The following is a 16,155-nucleotide window of genomic DNA, read 5'->3' on the forward strand; positions in this document are numbered from 1 at the left end:
AGGAAGGTGCAACAGTGACAATTTTCTGCTCTTCCAAAAAGGGAGGAAAACAAGCTCAGAAATGTGGCTGGCATGTCCGGATTGTTGCATATTTCATAAATAATTCCATAAGGTCAGGAGACTATCAGCAACACAACCATCGCAAAGCTAGTGTGTGTGTGTGTGTTGTGCCTATACAGTATGTGTGTTTACGCCTGTTGAAGCCATTGTCTCAGAGTCTGTTATCGTTATGCAGCAGTTTCCTCTGGCTGGCCTGAGCGAGCAGGAGACAGAGCAAAAGGACTACGCTCAATCATCAGCTGCTCAACAATGAAAAGTCTGCACAGTTGACAAGCTCATCACTCCCGAGGCCGCTTTGAACGCTTTTATGCACTCTTTCATGTGTGGCATTTCCTTCGCTCTTTTGCACATGCAGACGCATACACACACACGCACATACTACCACTCCCACCCCGCTTATCTACCGTACAGCTGTCCCAGACACAACCACAGTACGTAAACAGACACAGTGTCTTTAACACACACACACTAATGCAGAATGTCCCATTTCTGACATGAAGTCACAGAGTTTGAATGTGCTCAAAAATAGACAGTGAATGTGTATGCAAAGAAAGGGTGGGGAAAGCGACAGAGAAGTAGCAAAATAATGTTGCACTATCAAAAGAGATGACCCAGATAGCAAGGTAACATCAAAACAGTATTGATTGTGGTTGATTTTTTCATTAGAATCGTCCATAATGGTTGACATTGAAATTTCAATGCAAAACAGGTGCTGAATCAATGTTGCCAAATTGATAAAATCGTCTCGTGGTAGACCCACGCACCTGCACCCCAAAATGAAGGCGGAAAATTTTGCAGCTTGAATTGCTGTTACACACTCCAGTCCAGCGGTGGTGGTAAGACGCCTTGTGAACCACCATTTTACGAAAAAGAAGAAGAAGGAGAAAAAGAAAGGAAGCTGTCTGAATGGATGCATATGGCTTTGTACATCTCTGTCCATGTATAACATTAATAAGGTATGTGTTTCAGACCATTTGTACAAACATTTGTAATGTTTGTACAAATGGTCTTAATTGGTCTGTCGAATATAATATAATTTGTAGTAGCCTAATAGCTCAAACCATGACGCCATATCTGCGTCTGTATTTTATCAAGCGGCCATTGCTAATGTTACAAGCTGTACTATATACTGTATGTGTCGTTGTGCAGCCTATGTTGAAACAGTGAATTAAGAGCAGGGACTAAATGTTTAGCTCATTAGCGCATGGTGAGGCTATAGTACAGTCAGCGAGAGCAACAGACTTTAGCAGATTCTAGTGTGAGTTGAGCATCTAATATGCTGACTGGCGAGGTTGCCTGATGCCCAAGAAAACACAAGAAAACAGGTGATCTATCACTGCAGTGCACTATATGGAATGTATTTAGAAAGTTTTCTCTGTATCGGAATACTGCTTTGTTCTGCTACTGGCTTAAAAACATTTTTCTCTTTACAAAGATTACTACACCAAGCAGATCAGAAAAGTCTGCAGCTGATGAGTTCCTCAAGTATTGAGGCAAGGGATGACACGACCATGCCTACATTCTGGCAGCCTAGACGCTCAAGGAGGTTCCATTCAGCCTCTTGTAGTGATGGTAAGACCTTGTCAGGACAGACTACATTAATAACACTATTCCATAATCTTTTTCCAATCACTGCACATTGTGTGCTTTTTCTTTCCAGATTAATCCTGAAAGAGAAAGTTAAGAATGTTATCCAGGACGGTGCATATGCCTGGAAGCCCTGTGGGTAAGTTAACAGTTACAGTATATCGTATTTAACAAAATTGCCATCCAAGTCACATTTCCGAGCTTGGAGCTGTCATTCATGATGAATAACCTGGTGCATGTCATGCGACTGATCTGATGTGTTTGAGTGCCTTTTTCAGGTCAGCAGATTTCTATGTCTCCACCACCTTCATGTAAGTTTTTTTTAAATTGTCTAATGTAAAAGCATGGGTTCATTTTTTGCAAATACAATGTTTAAGAAGGCCACCATAAATGAACTCACCCAACATTCATTTCCACTTTTCAGATGAGTCAACACCACTCAGGCACGCCGCCAGTCACCCTGCTACATCTCTTCAAACCCTAGTTTGTCAACCAGGCAGGATTGGAACGGTCATATGCATCTCCGGACCCAGTTTCGGTGGCGTTCAATTTTTCCAGTTTTAATTCAATTTCATGACCAGGAAGTTGAAAATGAAGCTTTGTTTTTTCAAAACCTTTAGCACTTTAGTTATGACAGTGTGGAAAGTACAGTATGTTATGTGTGTTTTGTGCTTTTGTTTAAAATGCCTTCAGCCAAAAGCTTGGCACAGCTATCAATGAAAAAGTGGCTCCGCTATGCACTAGACCGGACCGGAAGGTTTACGAGATAAAACCATGCATCTTTTAAACCTATGACATCGTGACTGTAGATATAGCAGGATTTTTAAAAAATGCTAGTGTTGAACAGCATTAAATGAGCCCTATTTCTTTGGTAATCTCATTGAAATATCATTGAAACCGCATTGATTGTTAATTACATTGACATTTCAATGTTGTTTCAATGTTCACATTAGATGAAATATTGTGTTGATATATGGTGATATACGATATATGGTGATGAAATCTATGTTTCAATCTATGTGCAAACTGTTGCTAAATCAACATTGAAGTCCATGTCAATTCAATGATCTAACGTTGAAATTTCAACGTAGATTCTACATTGTTTCAATGTCACCTGGCTATCAGGGAACCTACAAACCAACCAATTACCGAACAATCTATTGAAACTAACAAACTATCCCAAAAACTAACAAACTCATATTAAAACAAACTAAATGACTAGCAGTGAGTGAGTAAATACTGTATACAAATAAACAAACCAAGAAGCTAACAAACAATAAAAGTAACTAAATAAGCAATGGACCAACAAACTGCCAAACAAACAATTGAATAAACAAACTAACTAGCTAACTAACAAGCCAACAATTGAACAAACGGTCAAACGAACAAACGGCAACACAAACTAACTGCAAAACTCAGAAGTGAATAATTGAACAAGCTGACTAATAATGAGTGAATAGATGTACAAATCCAAGAAACTAACAATAAAACAAGTTAATCAACAAACTAATAAACCAAAAAATTAACAACTAACAAATTAACCATCAAATTAGCAAATGCATAAATGCACAAACAAACTGACTGAACTGACTAATGATCAACAAAAAAAAAAAAGACTACACAACAAAATGACGCTTTACCAAACGTTCTGAGGTGAGGCTCAAAAGAACAGTTTCGCTACAGGGTCGTTAGTGACTGGCTAAGTTTTCAAAATCGTGATTGCTTTTGAGGCCATGATGGATTTGGTGGTACAATTTAGACTCATTTCTGCCTGTTACTAATTACTGGGGTAGGTAAAATTGACTAGTTAGGACATACTTTCTGTATGTACCTTTAGCTGTAGTCAAAGCTGAATGATGCTGCATGCTTGCTTTGCTCCGCTCCTTCTAGGTCACGTTGGCTAAATATTTCATGGCGTATGTCCATTGAGAAGCTTAAATTTAGACGCTTAAATCTGGGATGGCATCCACACGTCTACAGTTATCACCTGAGAGTTTACAATGCAACCATGCATGCAGAAATATGCGACTGCCTCCACTAGTGATTCCATTTGAATAAGAATAAAAGTCAAAAGCTGTCACTGTTATTACCACATAGGAGCCTGCCGGGGGTTTCCCCTAATAAAGAACTCCCAGTCACTTGTTGATAGGGTTGCTACGGTAACAGACTTTTTTTTTCAGAAAGAAAGTGCAGCAACTTTGAGAAAAAGGCTCGGGGGGGTCATTTCCAGTCTTCAGTTTGTTTTTTTTCCTGCATGGAAGATGACTAAATGTGACCTTTGGAATGTGCATAAACAGGATCCTGTCATAGCAGCTGCCCAAGACCTGCTCAATATTCACAATTAAAAAGAGGAAAATTCTCTTCTTTTAATAATTAACTCTCTTTCTGATTTTTCTCTTTTATAATACATAAAAGGTAATACCTCACAATATAATTTTTGAATGTAAAATTCTTTGTCATTATCAAGCTTCCTTGCCTAACAAACAGTTAATATATTCTTCCATTGCATGCATTTCATTCATAGTAGAACAAAAATGATCTCAATCAAATGTGTGTGTGTGTTTTTTTTATCTGTTTTGAAAAAGAGGAGCAGGCAAATGGCAAATAAACTCGTCACACAATCTGGGTCACCAGCAGAGTTGAACTAACCGGCAGCAACAGCACGACACACGTCTTAATCTGCTGAGCCCCGTGTGGTCAATTCTAAATTCTCTGAGGACCCATGTGACAGCACCAGCAGCAGCAGCAGCAGCACACCAGATTTAATCCCGTCTCAGTCCAGCGAGACCCTGAGCTCACTGCAGTGATGTCATGGCGGTGATTCAGAGAGAGTGAGTCGGAGGAGAGTGAGTATTATGGTCAGAGATATGCAACAGGTCACAAAAACCTTGGATTATTCTAAACACCAATTTGTAGTGATTTTAACTTAAAATAACATCTTCCCTAATCATGTTCATACATCAAGAGCACAGCTTCTCTGTTGTAGCCGTGATGACCAGGAAGCACTTATATTATTGGTGGACCAGCCTGGACACCATGTTGCCATTGGTGTTAAGGTTACTGCACTGAGTTGCCTGCAGTGCTTGTATATGCAGACAAGCCAACAATCTAACCAACTAATTCATGAATGAACAAAGAAACTAGCTAACTCACTGACTGTTTACAAGAAACAGTCAGTTACAAACAGTTACAAACTGTTTACAAGAATGAACAAATGAACCAACCAATTACCAACAAACCGACAAACCATCCATCCATCCATTTTCTATACCGCTTCTTCCTCATTAGCTGGAGCCTATCCCAGCTGACTTCGGGCGACAGGCGGGGTACACCCTGGACTGGTCGCCAGCCAATCGCAGGGCACATACAGACAAACAACCATTCACACTCACATTCATACCTGTGGACAATTTAGAGTCGTCAATTACCCTCACCTGCATGTTTTTGGAATGTGGGAGGAAGCCGGAGTACCCGGAGAAAACCCACGCGCACACGGGGAGAACATGCAAACTCCACACAGAAATGCCCAGGGGAGAATCGAACCCAGGTCTTCTCGATCTCCAAGCTGTTACTGTGTTGGCCAACGTGCTAACCACTAGACCACCGTGCGGCCCAAACCGACAAACAAACAACAAATTCATGAATTTGGAATTGGAATTTAAATCTAAACAGCTGACCAACTGAATAATTAAATAACTGACTAATAAAAGCGTCTGTGTAGGCTCTCAGTCGTACAGGAGTTGTCCATCGAGGGAAGTCCATCGTCGTTCATACCCAACTACAGGGAGCTACACTTACCTTTGATCGGAGGTGCTAATGTCAGGAGAGGATTAGACCACAACTCCGCCCAGGCTTAGTGTAAGGAACCAATAGAAGGAGGGTGCTGGCACACCAATTTCGCCCACTCTTACTGTATTTAAGGCCTAGGCTACCAGCACTTATTAGTTCGCTGACGAAGCTCTTCGGATGAGGAGCGAAACGTCCGACACCTTCTTCACAGAAGTACAGATGACGTCTTAAGAAGCCTTTCCCTCGATGACTAATAAAAGAACAAAGTAGCCAACTGAAATACCAACCAATTCACACATGAACAAAAATTTACTGACAAATCAAAAAGGAACTTAGCTGACAAACAAAGAATACTGTAAATGAATGAACGCCCAAAAAAACGAATCAACCAACTATATTTTTCAAAGAAACAAAAAACTAAAGACAGTGCAAATAAAGTAACCATAGTACTGACTAACTGACCACCAGCTACCTACCAGCTGATTCATGAATTAACAAATTAACCAACAAATGATCAAATAAAATCGAAGGAGCAAACAAATGAGCCAATTAACGAACTGAATGACTAACTAGCTAACAAGAGAGGGAACAACTAACTAACCAACAAACCAACAAATTAATCAATGAATGAACGACCAAAAGACGAATCAAAGAAACTAACAAAATACCAAATTTATGAACCAACCAGTTGGCTAATGAACAACTACCAACTAACATCAGTCAGCCTTGTCTGCGTAACCTTGCTAATTAACCAATCAACTATTCCTAAAATCACAATTCTTAAAATTTGTTGACCTGGTAAACTTTCAAACAGCTAAAATGATACATAAAACAAAAATGACCTGGTACACAAAAACACAATACAATTTTTTTCTCATCAAGAGAGCAGAAATATGACCTTAGGAAAAAAACATTGCATTTAAAACACCTGTTCGCCCGTGCAAAGCCAAAAACCTTGGGCATATCAATATGTGGAATCAAATTATGGAACGGATTGAGTAAAGAACTCAAACAATGCACTAAAATGACCCATTTCAAGAAACAGCACAAACAGTTGATGTTTACAAAGTAAGAAGGAAGACGAATCCTGAACCACAGAGAAATACTATGTTACACCACACGACACCTGCACTTTAGGCAATTTACAGCGATTTGTCCATCCAGATTGTACAAACCTCAACTTCATTGTAACACATTGTAATACTGTAATATTGCTTCATTCGTGTTATTCAGAACCGGCTAGGGGAACATGTTGAATGGGAAATGAACAAATGTATCAGCAATTGATGTGAGATGTATTAGCAATTGTGAAATGTTTTAGCAATTTGATGTGAAAAAAAGAGGCGGTCGGACTGAATAAGCTCTGCTTCTTCCTACTCCTTTTGGATATGTGGAGTAGTTATACTGAAGTGAAAAGAATATTCAAATAAATCAATCCAATACCATTACCAACTACGTATAATGTTCCGTATACGTGTGACAAATAGTCCCTAAAAGTAAGACAGACATTATAAATGACAGTTTCTGCATGGGTGACATTCTATGTCACACACGGTCAATAATTAACCGAAGCCTCCCTGCAGTCTCGCCATGGGGGGAATTCTTTGTCGCTGACATCATAGGTGCTGGACGACAGGCTGAGGGTTTCAGGCGGTCGGGCGAAAGAGCCCTTAAAAGGAGAGCGGCTGTGTTTTCCTGCAGGTCGGCCATAGTGAAGCACCTCCGCTTCCGTTTCCTGAGATTGTCTCAGGGATGAGTCTGCTTGGAAGGTGAGCGATGCAGTGTAACATATTAGAACACAATGAAGCTCCTTGGAACCCAAGCTTGTTTTGTGACCTGCTGTGTGAATCATTGCACATTCAAACATTATATTCTAATGCTAACTTGGAAGGATGCAGCTTGACAAGAGTTGACAAGATTTCAATTTACCAAGTATTTTTGCTTTTAAGAATTGCCTAAAAAAACATCTGAACTCAAGTTTATAGGTAGTATGTATGAGATTTGCTGTTGTGTCTTTAAAATTGACCAATCTGATGGATTGAATGAAATTTTATTTGAGTATAAAAATCATAAGCATATAATGCACATTTTCTGAATTTATATTGTATTTGTTTGTTAGTATACTATTACTGCGATACACTCTGTACTGTATGTACATTTTGTAGGTCAGATTTTTTTTTCAAATAAATAAACAAGGAATGTAAATAAATGCATATTTTCTTATAAACAAGTGCAGCTAATACCAATAAAAACTTAAATTAAAAACAATCTAATAAAAAGCAATTTATTATTTTTTTTTACTTCAGTATTTTTTCCCCCATGTCATTTGAGATGTTGCTGTTTGTTGTGTTGTAAATGTTTTGTCTGTGTAGCTACAGCCATGTGACTCACTGCATAGAGTAAAGAGCTGGGCAGCTGACTGCCTGTGTAACGACGGACACGCCCACATCAACAGTGGCGAAAACACAATGGGGTTTTCTTATGCAGGAAAAATTAGTACTGCAGGTCACACAATAATAAGTCTCATCCGATGATGAGTGTGTGTGTTGTGTGCGCAACTGTTTGGATCCACACCACACATTTTCAGCCCAATTGCACTAATGTCTACCCATGAGCTCATGTCTGGAGCCCCACCTTCACACCCTGTCTGGAACAAGATAAAGCAGCACTAAAAAATCATTATGGCAGTATAGTAGGACTGTTGTAAATTCCCCCAAATTCCCTTCATAATAACAGGTTTTTGTATTATTTTCATGCATGAACACCAGGATCCACCCACAGAGACTATCAATGGAGCCATTGAACACACACCCTGCTGACTGGAGGGAGTGTGTGAGCGTGTGTGATGGTCACCAGAAGAAATCCCTCAAGATGACGAGAATGAAGCGGGACGTCAAACATTCAAGTTTGCTCGGGCTGTGACCCCTACGAGAGTTGAATACAGTGGCCGCTTGAAGGTCAAAGAGAAACCGGTCCGATTTGTTCGCATTTTGAAACAATGTTCTACTAACAGTCTTAACTGTCATACAAGTGTAAAAAGAAGCTCAGCACTGCCACTGGTAAATCGTGGAAACACTAAAACGTCCGAATTCAAATGATGAATGACATTAGACATAAGGCCATTTGTACAGGGTCAGGCAAAATGATCTGACACATTTGTAGGTTTAATAAAAGGCAAATAAAGTAAAGAAACAAGAAAGTGTTTTTATTTTGGAAAAGTACATATAATGCCATTCTGTTTCATTATGTTTTAAAAATTAAATCAGTCAAATGGGATCCATTATTGTCCACACACTCAATGCAGATCCAGTAGGTGTGAAGTTGGTAACCCATAACGAGATGGTGTTTCCAGCTGGTACGGGATCATGTCTTCCGAGATTGAAGTGCAAACGGAACGCTCGTTGTGTTGCAGTTACAGATTCGCTTGTTTTGATAAACGTTTCCACAATGAAAGCGCGATCCTCACCGGTCCAATTCATGGCAGCAACTGAAAAAGAAAAGAAAAACAATGGCATTATAAAGAAACAAAGCAAAATGGCATTATATGAAAAAAATGTACTTTTCCAAAATAAAAACACTTTTTTGTTTCTTTAATTTATTTGCCTTTTATTTAACCTACAAATGTGTCAGATCATTTTGCCTGACCCTGTATTATGCCTCAATTTTTAACATTTTTACTTGTCATACAAGTGTCAAAGGAAGTTAACTACTAAATAGTCAAAAAACAATTTTAACCTTAACTTTGATAACAAGTGACAATATCCATGTCGACGGCTGCTTTGAATAGGAGTGCGCAATTTCCGTCTTGTCACAAAAAAGCCACAAAAAGCCAAATAAAAAGCGCTGCTACTGGTAAAATGTGGAAACAATAAAAATTAAGGTGGTTTGCATTCAGCTTGATTATTTTTAACCTTTTTATTCATCTTACATGTGTAAAAATAAGTTAACCACGGTACTACAACTCGACAGCAGTCTAACTTGACTTTGATAACATACAGTACATACTGTATGACACTGCTGATTTACTGCTTTGAACGTGTGAGTGCTTATTTCGCATAACTCCCTTCTTTCGGAATAAGTGTCATCAAAATGCCACAAAAAGCCATAGAAAAAGCGAGTCGGTCGCTGAACTGCGGTCTTGTGAAGTCTCGTGTGAAGTCGTGCAAGACAATTCAAATTCTGACATTGCATGTGACTTTAGAAGTACGTTTTTCAGAAAAATTCAGTTTTGTATGACTCAATTGAAATGACAACAGTTGTCTTTGCTTATTTGACCTCATCGGTGAAATATCGCAGAAGTGCTTCCAGAGAGAGTCTGGCAAGCTTGGAAAGAAACAAGTGGTCTGTCATCACTTCATATCAGCCTAATCTGTGCTGTCTTTCACTTCCTATTTGTCTGTGCCAAGTCTTCCATCTTAAAGCCAGTGTGCGTGTGTGTACGCGTGTGTGTGTGTGAGTGTGCACCACCAGCTGTCTGTGTTTTGATTTTCACTTGTTGCTCCGTATTTGGCTGTCACCTGAACTGTGGCTAACCCTGGTTACTGCTATGCTCAATGGCACACCATAACAGCAATGTAAGGCAATCACAATTAGACCACTGAGAGACACGGGGTGCTTAAATACACACACACACACCCACACACCCACACACCCACACACACACACACACACACACAGCTGTAAATGATGTCTGCAGTGTAGAAGAATAATTTTTCCCATAGGAAATAATGAAAATAGAAATAACCTGGTCCAGGGTCCCTTCATTCACCTTCATTCACTCAAATGGCAACTTTTTAAGTGTAAAAATAAATTAACCATAAAGGAAAATATAAAAGTACCCTTTTGATTGTGTGAAATGGCTGTTCGGATGTTACAGAAGCATCTGGAAGGGATTACTAGAGGTGTCTGCGTGTGCCTGGGAGTCGAGTCTCATCTTATTAAGACTGAACACAGCTGTCTTTGTGGTGTACATTCCCTTCTTCTTTTATTATCGATGTTGACTTCAGCCATATTGTACTAAGCAGCCTGAGTTACTACCAAGTTCCATTTTTAGTTTTATGGTGATCATACGGCTTTTTCCTCTCTGTCATCGCTGGTACACTTTCAAAAACACACAAAAAGCCAAAGGAAATGAAGAACACACCTGCAAAGTTCTTCCTTTAAATGCTCACTGAGACTTAAAAACAATAACGTGTTGTCAACTGAAACTTGGATGACTTGTATTGTTGATTGAACTGATTTGTTGCCTCAGCCATGTTATGCTGAGCAGCCAGGACAGAGACACATCTACATGTAAGTTCCACTTATGGTTCTATGGTCATCATCATGCTTTTGTTCTCTACCGTCAGTGGTAGTCTTTCTATGATGACGTCGCAACTCAAAACACGCAAAGAGAAAGACAAAGAAAAAGAACTCCGTAGGATGCACACTAAGATGTTCATGTTCAAGACATGAATTCAGCTTATTGTCAAGACAGCCATGCACTACTCAACAGCCAGGACAGAGAGGTATCTAATAGGGATGCTGGGATCAGGGTTTTATGTTGCCACTTCCGATACCAATGTTCCATGAGTGAAATCGTCCAATAGCAATCATATGTAAAAACTGTACATTTTTCAATTTATTTATGTGCTATTATGTGCTCTTGAATCTTGAATCTTGCTATTGGCCAGTGTTGCCCCAGAAGGGGGAAAAGCTAAGAAAATTCCAAGGTCCCCTGACTGCCAGGCCCAAAAAACAGGTAATTATTAAGAAATAAAAGGCACGGGGGCCCAATGTGATTTGTTTTGTTCATGGAGCCCAGAATTCCAGGCTGCACACCCCTGCTTTTGGTTATATGACTTGAAAAAAGAAACCATAAACTCATCTTAATTTTGACAAAAACATATTTTACTTACTTTTTCAAGATAACATATATTACTTAAGACTTCCAGAGGATGAGACGCCTTCTTTAAAGGGTCCCTGGCATGATTCATCAACTTTGCATAAATATGTTATATATTGTTTGTAATTATGTTCTACATTATTAAATTTTTGAAAACAAATGGTAAATTTGAAAAAAATAACATTTATTGTTCATGGCTGCACAGCATGTGCGGCTTTTCCACGGAGATCAGAGCATCCCTATTATGTAAGCTCCATTTTGTGCTCTGTGGTCATTATCACACTTTCCCTTTTTGTTTCTTCAGTTTATTGATCCATTTTAATGCCTGGTACAACTAAAGGTACATTTGTTTGGACAAATATAATGATGATAACAAAAATAGCTCATAAGAGTTTCATTTAAGAGCTGATATCGCACAACTTCCATGGTTTTCTTGATGATAACCAAAAGAATAGCTATAGCATTGTACTGCCAAAAAATTGAACTCTCGTGAGCTATTGTTGTTGTCATTGTTATATTTGTCCAAACAAAGGTACCTTTAGTTGTATCAGGCATTCAAATGAACAAGAAAGTGAAGAAACAAGGGTGGTCCAATAATATTTTCCATGACTGTACAATTTGAACTATGAACGCTAAAACATCGACTATTAAATAGTATGTGAACGTCCATCCTTTTTTTACTTCCCAGACAGTGCAGTGGGTAGGTTAAGTTGCATGTCACATTTTTTTGGACTTGTGTTTGTTTGGCACCGTGGGTGAGGTACAGTAGTTGTTTGGATTGCTGCATGTGAAAAGCTACTTAAACCATCAAAAGGTTGACTCAGATTGACTGACTCTGACTACTTGCAAGTCATGTTGCCAGCTTGTATGTTTAAGGTTTAAATACTTTGGAAGCAACTGGCGGGCCGGATTCAAACGCTTGGCGGGCCGCATGTGGCCCCCGGGCCGTAGTTTGCCCACCCCTGCTTTAGATGCATGCACCATTTTTCTACAACCCACTAGGTACCATTTCTGGTTGCGGTCACGTCGGTTGGATTTTTTACAACATTTGAATGAAAACAGCTCATGCTAAGTGGGACTTTTCCAAGATTATGATTTTTAATACTGTGCTGAGTGAGCAATGATGGATGCATGGACGGAGTATGTAAGTCAAGGATTAGGTAAGTGAAGGATTTTCCAGACGGGAGAGTAATCTAGACGTGTCGATATTCAGCCTCTACAGGGATAAAAAAAAAAAAAATACAAGGGCAAGGAGATTATCCTGCTAGTGATTGCGTAATGAGAGTGAGTGTGTTATATGGTGAACAGACGGTACAATTAGTCACTCACTCTGATGCCTTTCGGCTGAGTGCAGACACGTCACATCAGACGTGCAGATACACATCAATACACTCGCTTTTGCACACAGCAAACTGCAATCATGAATGCCTAAACACAGAGGAACTTTAAATATGTTGATTGACAACCAAATAGCATCATTTTGCAGTGACAGCATTTGTGAATGGATGGATGGATTGATGGATGGATGGATGGATGGATGGATGGATGGATGGATGGATGGAGGGCTACACACACATATACACGCTCATGATCAAAATTCTAAGACCTGTTGGAAAATTGCAAGATTTTACATTTTGCACTGTTGGATTTTAATGAGGTTCAAAGTAGAGCTTCAAAATGCAAAAAGAAGAAATGCGAGTGAGACAAAAAAAATTTGACAAAGCAATTTATTGCAAACGAGCATTAAAGCGAAAAAGACTGTTCATCAGCTGATCAAAAGTTTAAGACCATAGACCAAAAAAAACCCCAAACCTTCTTAAAATAGAAATAAAATGTTCAGAAAATTACCCAGTAATGAGTAGCTACGCCATTCTTGTTAATCACCTCAAACATTGGTTTGGGGATGTTGGATGCCAGTGTTTCCAGGAGGCTAGTGGGTAGGTTGCTCCAGGTGGTGAAGATGGCTTCACGGAGGGCATCCACTGTCTGCGACTGATGTCCATTTTTGTAGCTTCCCTTGCTGTCCATCCCCAAATGTTCTCAACTGGATTTAGATCAGAGGAACACGCAGGATGGTCCAAAAGCGTGAGGTTATTTTTTCAGGAAGAAGTCCTTTGTCAGGCAGGGATTGTGAACTGCAGCGTTGTCCTGTTTAAAAACAACCCATACAAGGGCCTTCAGTCATGAGGGATGGCCCCTGAGGGATGGCTCCACATAACCAGCTACCCACATCTCAGGTGGGATCTCCTTGTCATTCCAGTAATTTTGGAAGCCATAATTTTAAAACTTGCTTCCACCTTTTAATGTCCCATGTTTGGTGCTCTGGGACAAATTCCAAATGGGCAATTTTGTGGCTTTGAAGGAGACAAGGCCTTTAAGGATGTTTTTTGTTATTAAAACCCTTCAATCGCAGATGCCATCTGGTGGTTATTGGACTCTCCACTCTGCTCCAGCCTACAGCCTTCATTTGGGTCAAGGATCGTTCCATGTCTTGACCGCCAGCCTCCGCAGATCCTCCGGCTCAGGGTCGGTGACATTTTTTAGGGTCTGCCACTTGACTTTTCTGTTGCATAACCCTCATGATCTTTATAGATGTTTAAAATGACTGTCTTACTGCGTCCAACCTCAGCAGCAATGGTGTGCTGTGAGAGGCCTTGCTGATGCAGCTCAACAATCCGACTGCATTCAGAGAAGGCTTTTTTGCCAAGATTTTGGCTTTTCATGGCTATGGTCTTAAACTTTTGATAAGCTGATGAACAGCTTATTTCACTTTAATCCTTGTTTGCAAAGAATTGCTTACTCAAAACATTATTTGTCTCACTCACATTTCTTATTAATGCATTTTGCATTAATGCACACTCTGCTTTAAACCTCCTTAAGATCCAACAGTGCTTGATGTAAATTTTGATCAGGACTGTATTGTATGTACAGCTGCTGTGTTGATCTACCCATAGGAAGATCGGGATTACTATTATTATGGGATTTAGAAGATTAACACACACCTGCCCGGCGGGATATTAAAGAGCTGTGTTAGCGTGCCGTGTCGAGATGTGTGTTTATGTGTTCTATGTACTTGAAAGAAGTGATGAGGGATGAACAAAAAGGCAGCCACCTGACTTCTGGCTTCCTCCGCTATTGATCTGTGACTTCAGATGGCCTGAAGAGACATCAATGTCTTCAGTGTTGTGTGCTTTGAGAGGAAATGGCCTCATGTAAACGGAAAGCAGCGATGGGCAGTGGATGTGACAGCAGAAGGGATGGAAGTTCATAAAACATCAAAAACACACATAGTCATCATCATGAGGTACACTGAAACCAAAAGAAAGAAAGAGCAGGGAGGAAAAAGAATGCCCAAATAAGGAAGTGAAGTGGAAAATCAAGACCCTTCTTTGTCTGTGTCAAAACTTTAAGACATGATTTAAAAGCAACTTTGATTTTGGGTTCGACACAGGTGTTTTTTTTATTCCCCTCCCTGACGTACTTCAACATCTCAGTATAGACTTTTCCTAAACCACAACTGTGCATATTTACATAAAAAACAGCCAAAACTTCCCCAGATGGCCATTTTGGGAAAGTGTATTTCCTCTCAGCGTGTGTGTGAAGTCTATTTGCATTGGCTTTGAGTCTGTGTGTACACACTGAGTACGTGTGTTTTCATCATTCACACCAACTTGAATTTGGGGAGGGAGTGTTTGCAGTTGTGTCTAGTTCCTATCCTGAAGGATAGTCCAGCTCAAACGAGGGTGCCCCCTTTTTAAATTCTTATGAGAGAATGTTTGAATCCTTCAACAGCTTTTGTACAATAAATCCCACAATAGGATTTGCATTTGACTCCAGATCAAGCGGTCTCCCACTTCCAACGTGGGTGCCCCCTTCTTAGTTCTGTGTAGTTTCTTTGGGGAAATAGTAGATCTAGGTAGGGTACCCCAATGTTGAAATCTTACTGGGGGGGGTATCCGATGAATAAATCACAGCTTGCTTAGTGGGGGTATAGCTCAGTGGTAGAGCATTTGATTGCAAAGGTCCCCAGTTCAATGCTGGGTGCCCCCTCCTGAGCTGCATTATCAAGAGGTCTCCAGTTTTAAGTTGCTTTTGAAAGATCAGGGGGTCTCCCAAAATGATATTCTTATAATGAACTGATCAGGTCTCACAGAAAAATTTCCACACTAAATGCCAGTGGCTGGTGTGAGGGTATAGCATTGTGGTAGAGCATTTGACTGCAGATCAAGCGGTCTCCCATTCAACTCTAGGTGCCCCCTTTGAAATTGCATTAGCAAGAGGTCTTCAAATCACTTCTGGATCCCATGCAGGTTCCCAGTTCAACTCTGGGTGCCCCCTTCTAAATTACATTTAATTCTTTTTTGAAAGACGTGAGGGTACCCCAAAATTATATTCTTTTGGAGAGGTTTTCAAGTCTCACAAAATTTTCTACAATAAATGTCAGTTGGTGAGGTGGGACTATAGCTCAGTGGCAGCACATTTCACTGCAGATCAGCAGGTCCCTTGTTCATCCCTCAGTGACCCTTTCTAAGTTGCTTTTAATTCCTTTTGAAAAACCTGAGGGTACCCCAAAATTATATTCTTATGGAGCATTAATCAGGTCTCACAAAAAGTTGTCTACAATAAATGCCACCTGGTGCTCTGACGGTATAGCTCAGTGGTAGAGCATTTGACTGCAGATCAAGAGGTCCCCAGTTTAGCTCTGGGTGCTCTTTCTAAATAATTGAGTTTAACTCCATTTGAAAGGCTTGAAGGTACCCCAAAATTATACTCACATGGACGTTTTTTAAAACTCTTTAAACAAGTTATGCACAAGAAATCTGATTTGCTGAGTT

General features: G+C 39.9%; 1 long non-coding RNA gene across 1 annotated transcript; it reads left to right on the forward strand.

The window, feature by feature from the left end:
• Positions 1 to 943: 943 nt before the first annotated feature.
• LOC129183212 (uncharacterized) lies at positions 944 to 3,936 on the forward strand. Its single transcript, XR_008570758.1, has 5 exons — positions 944 to 1,016; positions 1,496 to 1,632; positions 1,721 to 1,786; positions 1,926 to 1,958; positions 2,072 to 3,936. It is a non-coding gene; the product is annotated as an uncharacterized LOC129183212 (long non-coding RNA).
• Positions 3,937 to 16,155: the final 12,219 nt, after the last annotated feature.

The sequence above is a fragment of the Dunckerocampus dactyliophorus genome, chromosome 6 (genome assembly GCF_027744805.1).
Source record: "Dunckerocampus dactyliophorus isolate RoL2022-P2 chromosome 6, RoL_Ddac_1.1, whole genome shotgun sequence".
Classification (NCBI taxonomy): Eukaryota; Metazoa; Chordata; class Actinopteri; order Syngnathiformes; family Syngnathidae; genus Dunckerocampus; species Dunckerocampus dactyliophorus.